Source organism: Capsicum annuum, chromosome 3 (genome assembly GCF_002878395.1).
Source record: "Capsicum annuum cultivar UCD-10X-F1 chromosome 3, UCD10Xv1.1, whole genome shotgun sequence".
Classification (NCBI taxonomy): domain Eukaryota; kingdom Viridiplantae; phylum Streptophyta; class Magnoliopsida; order Solanales; family Solanaceae; genus Capsicum; species Capsicum annuum.
Genome location: NC_061113.1, coordinates 240,617,300 through 240,622,201, shown reverse-complemented (window position 1 = coordinate 240,622,201; position 4,902 = coordinate 240,617,300). Strand labels below are relative to the sequence as shown.

General features: G+C 34.5%; 2 pseudogenes; both read right to left on the bottom strand.

Moving 5' to 3' along the window:
* Positions 1 to 1,089: 1,089 nt before the first annotated feature.
* On the bottom strand, positions 1,090 to 1,799 carry LOC124896864 (annotated as a pseudogene).
* A 1,650-nt stretch (positions 1,800 to 3,449) lies between these two features.
* LOC107864931 lies at positions 3,450 to 4,502 on the bottom strand (annotated as a pseudogene).
* Positions 4,503 to 4,902: the final 400 nt, after the last annotated feature.

Sequence of the window (4,902 nt, the reverse complement as noted above, 5' to 3'; positions counted from 1 at the left end):
CGTGAACCACCAATGCAGAGAGAACATACATATATCTACGAGACCGCTGAGTGTGTATCAATAAAACCCGAAAATATGCAGGCTAATACCGGAGACTTTCTTTCTATTTCTTTGCCAAAAAAAGCTAAAGCCTTAATGGAAGAATAATCAGAAAAGAGATGCCAAATTTCAGAATCTGAGTTAGACTTATTTTGAGTGTTTACACACATTTCTTATAAGCCTGTACCTTTTGAGAGAGATTACCCATTTACACAACGCACTCGTGGGATTACTCATTGTGAAATTTCGAAAATGCAAGAGTAGTAAAATCCTCTAATAGAGAATGGTGAGATAATTTTGAGTGAGAGAGGGAAGTGGAAACTCAACCTTCATGATTTTCATAGGGCTACATATATTGCATAAATGTACTCCTTATTTTTTCGTTTTCATTGAAGGGGAGTCTTGAAGTAACTGATAAAGTTGCTGCCATGTGACCAGGAGGTCATGGGTTCAAGCCTTGGAACAGCTTCTAGAAGAAATGCAAGGTAAGGCTGCATACGATACACCCTTGTGGTAGGCCTTTCCCCGGACACCGCGCATAACGATAGCTTTAGTGCATCGAGTTGCCCCTTTTTTTTATTTTTTAAAGCCATTTCGGACATTGCTGGTTGCTGGCATCCGAAAAGAAAGAAAACTCCTAGGCTTACGATCTCGACTCCTTGGAAGACAACAGAATCACCCATCAAAAAAAAAAAGAACAGAAGTAAAAAAGGAAAATAAAATTGAACAAATAAGCAGAGAATAAATATAGAACTTGGAAGAGAGCATCCTTCCAGAGTCATTGTCACACAAAGAAAAGTAAGAGACTCAAACATTGGGTCCCTCTGTAAAGAATCACAGATATAGGCTTTTATCTCTCATTTCTTCAAGGGCGCTATACTAGAAATTCACCAAGATAGAGAATTTCAGCAGTAACGTAGAAAAGAGTAGGTGATTACAGTACAGTGATGCGTGAGAGCTTCCTTCTATCATGAGTGTTCGCCCCGGGGCACTTGGAGACTTGGACACCTATGTTCAAAAGAGCTCCAACGCCCATATATATTACAGAAATTAGCATGACAGTGCATATATATCATGACTATGGAGTTTGCAGCCCTCTCCTGAGGTGCCACGTACAATTGACGGAAACTTGATTAAGCTTGGCCAATCCATTAGACGACAGACAAGTCTTGGATTCATTACTCTCTCCTTCGCAGGCAAACTTTCCATCTTGATCGAAATAGTAGCAACCCTTGTATCCCGTGCAACAGGTGGTGCATCCGGTGGGTTAAATTATCGTCTCTTTTGGACCTTTTGAACGAGACACTTTGAATAGCCAATATCAGGATCACAAGACTGAGGGCAACAAAAATTAGTTTTTTTGGGATCATTCGATGCTTCACAAATAAAAGTCCCATTAGCACTGTAACAGTTGCAACCCTTATTATAACCTGAACAACAATTGAGACATGCGGGATTTTCCGGACTTCCTTCTGAACGTGGACATATCCCATAGCTAAGATCACCACATTCTTTGGTACTAACCATAGCATCGGCATGTTCCACCGTGCTTACAAGTAAAAATATTCCTACGACAAATATAATTTTTATGCAATATACGTATATATTGGAATTTTTTATCCGATTTTCTTATCAAATTTTAAGTTTTACTTTTTTCTTGTGAGGAAATAAAAGTAACATAAATATTTATATAAAACTTTTCCATATTTGGCTAAACTCTTTCTTGGAGAAAAGGTTTTGAATAACTAACCTCTTCTCATACTATAACATAGTAGCATCCACAATGTAGTTGTTTAAGAGTCTTTGTTTAGGGGGAGATTTTCTCCCAATAGATTGTATGTTTTTCAATATTCGTTTTTCATATTAGGTCGTTTGACCAAATATATCAATAATATAATGTTTTTTTTTGTATATTTTATTTGTCATCTGGATTATCACCATATTAGTTTGTAAACTTTAAGCTTCCACATCACGCCCTCTCGATTTCGAACCCAATAAGTGGTATCAGAGCTTACGGTTCAATGGTCCAATGGTGTGGTGGGACGAGATTAAACAGGTTCAAAGCGGTTTCAAAATCAAGCTGCAACAATTTGGATGATAATGAAGATTTTTGTCCAACTACACGTGGAGAACAAGTTTCAACCATATTTTCAACGTTCCTGTTGCTACATCTTTATAAATAAAAACAAAATATTAATTGTTAACCCATTTTTAATCATGATATTTTAAACTTTATTTTTAACCTTGGCAAGCAACAGTTATGAATATTATATCAAGAACGAAGTTCATGCATGTAATGTGAAGAAGGCGGATCAAGTGAAGAAAATCAAGCCAAAAAAGGGAGATTTGTTAGGATTTTTGTCCCGATTTTCTTACCAAATTTTACGTTTTACTTTTTTCTTGTAAGGAAATAAAAGTAACCATAAATACTTTTACTTTTCCTGAAAGGAAAATATAAATTTTTTCCATATTTGGCTAACCTCTTTCTTGGAGTAAAGGTTTTGAATATCTATAAATAAAAGACCCCCTTCTCATACCATAACATAATAACATCTACAATGTAGTCGTTTAAGAGTCTTTGTTTAGGGGGAGATTTTCTCCCAATAGATAGTATGTTTTTCAATATTCGTTTTTCATATTAGGTCTTTTGACCAAATATATCAATAACATAATATTTTTTGTATATTTTATTTGTCATCTGAATTACCACCATATTAGTTCGCAAACTTTAAGCTTCCGCATGACGCCCTCTCGATTTCGAACCCAACAATACACACTATATTAAAGAAAAACATAAGATTATTTGTATATATATGAATCAAAGGCGAAATTAACGAGAAAAAGGATAAAGGGAAATCTTACCAAGAACAAGTAAGTAACCAAACAAACTAACTTCTTTGTTAACAGCTATATTATGGATCGATGGTGATTAAGTACCTTGTTTTCTTCATGGGTTAGAAGGTCTGTCCTTCTCCACCTTGTTATAGCAAAACAAGTGATTAAAAAAAGGTATGTTGCTAACCAAAATAAAATTTCACATTAATATAAACATAAGTTTTCCTAGCTGCTAGCTTTATGACCCCGACTTGACAATTTTTGTAATATTTATCATCTGGCAATAATATCCTTCTTCACGTGACAAGTTGGAAGTTAATTTCATATACTCTCTCTTTAATTTTTCTGATTTTATTGCACTAAATTTAGTGGATAGAATTTATTTTGCAACAGATATTGGGTAAACAACATAAATCTTATTACTACAACGGTTAATTACCACCTCTCCCATAAGTTTTCAATATTACATAATATCCTATTAAAAAGTGAGGCGGATATGCATGTATAGACACGATACATGATTAGTTGCGGATAAATTGTAGATTAGCATATTGCTTATATCGTAGATAATATCCTATTATTTATGTCCAAAAGAGCTCCAATGCCCATATTACATAGATTAGCATGACACTGTTCATGCTTTTATTTCATATAGACGCCCATGCATATTATATTACAGAGATTAGCATGACACTACTGTTCATGCTTTTATTTCATATACATTAATAAACTACTAGTAAAATATATCATCATTGATTAGAAATAAGCAGCTGGCTTATGCTGCGGATATGCTGATCTGTGGCTCTCCAGTACATATTAAAGATCCATCTTTACGATAGAGTTTGCAACCCTCTCTTAGAGTGCAACAATTACCACAATCAACCTTAATCTTGATCGATCCACTAAACGGACAAGTCATGTAAGCAGCTGTTAGATCACAAATCGCAGGACAAATCTTGGGTTCAGGACTCTCTCCTTCACAGACAAACTTGCCGTTTTGACCAAACTAGTAGCAACCTTTGTAGCCCGTGCAGCAGTTGGTGCATCCAGTGGGATAATGTATCCTCCTTCCTGTTGAACGTGGACATTTTGAATAGGCAATATTTGGATCACAATTCAGAGGGCAAGCTTTTGGGCCTTCCTTGGGGTCAAACTCTCCTTCACAAACAAAAGTCCCGTCAGCACTGTAGTAGTTACAACCCTTATAACCTGAACAACAATTGGTGCATATGGATTCTTCTGCACTTTCTTCTGAACGTGGACATATCCCATACGCAAAATTACCACAATTCTAGGGACAAGGTTTGGCATCAACATGTAGGAGAAATATTCCTACAATAAATATAAGCTATATATAAATATTAAGGAAAAACATAACATCACTTGTGTGTATCACTACTACAAAATCAATACTTTCCTACTAAAATTTCCCGCTGCAAAATGTACTAGTGCTTAAAATTAGGGAGCATCTTAGTGTTTCAATAAGAATCTGTTTTTCACCATAAGTTTTTTAGTAATTCAATAACGTGAAAAATGGATGGAAAAATTAAATAGAAAAAGGAGAAAGGAAAAATCTTACCAAGAACAAGTAGGTAAGCAAGGAAACTAACTTCTTTGTGAACAGCCATATTATGAATTGATGGTGATTATTTACCTTAGCTTGTTTTTGTTATGGGTGAGGAAGTCTACCCGTCACCACCTATTTATAGCAAACAAATAAAAGATGTGGCTAACTAAAACTTTTATTTCACATTAATATAAGATTGGAAATCCGAAATTAGGTACTTACGCTTGGTTCTTTACCTATTTTTTTTTCTTTTTGGAAAAATTACACAATACAATAATTTATTTTTACTAAACTAGATAAAATTTCTATCCTTTTTATTAATTACATAAACCCTTTTTTTCTTAAAATAGTCGGATACATCCTCAAACTCATAAATTTTTGGAATCATAGTTTTAATTATATATCTCGATCAAATAGTTTCACAAGTACATGTATCTCAGCAATTAAAATTATGTATTCAC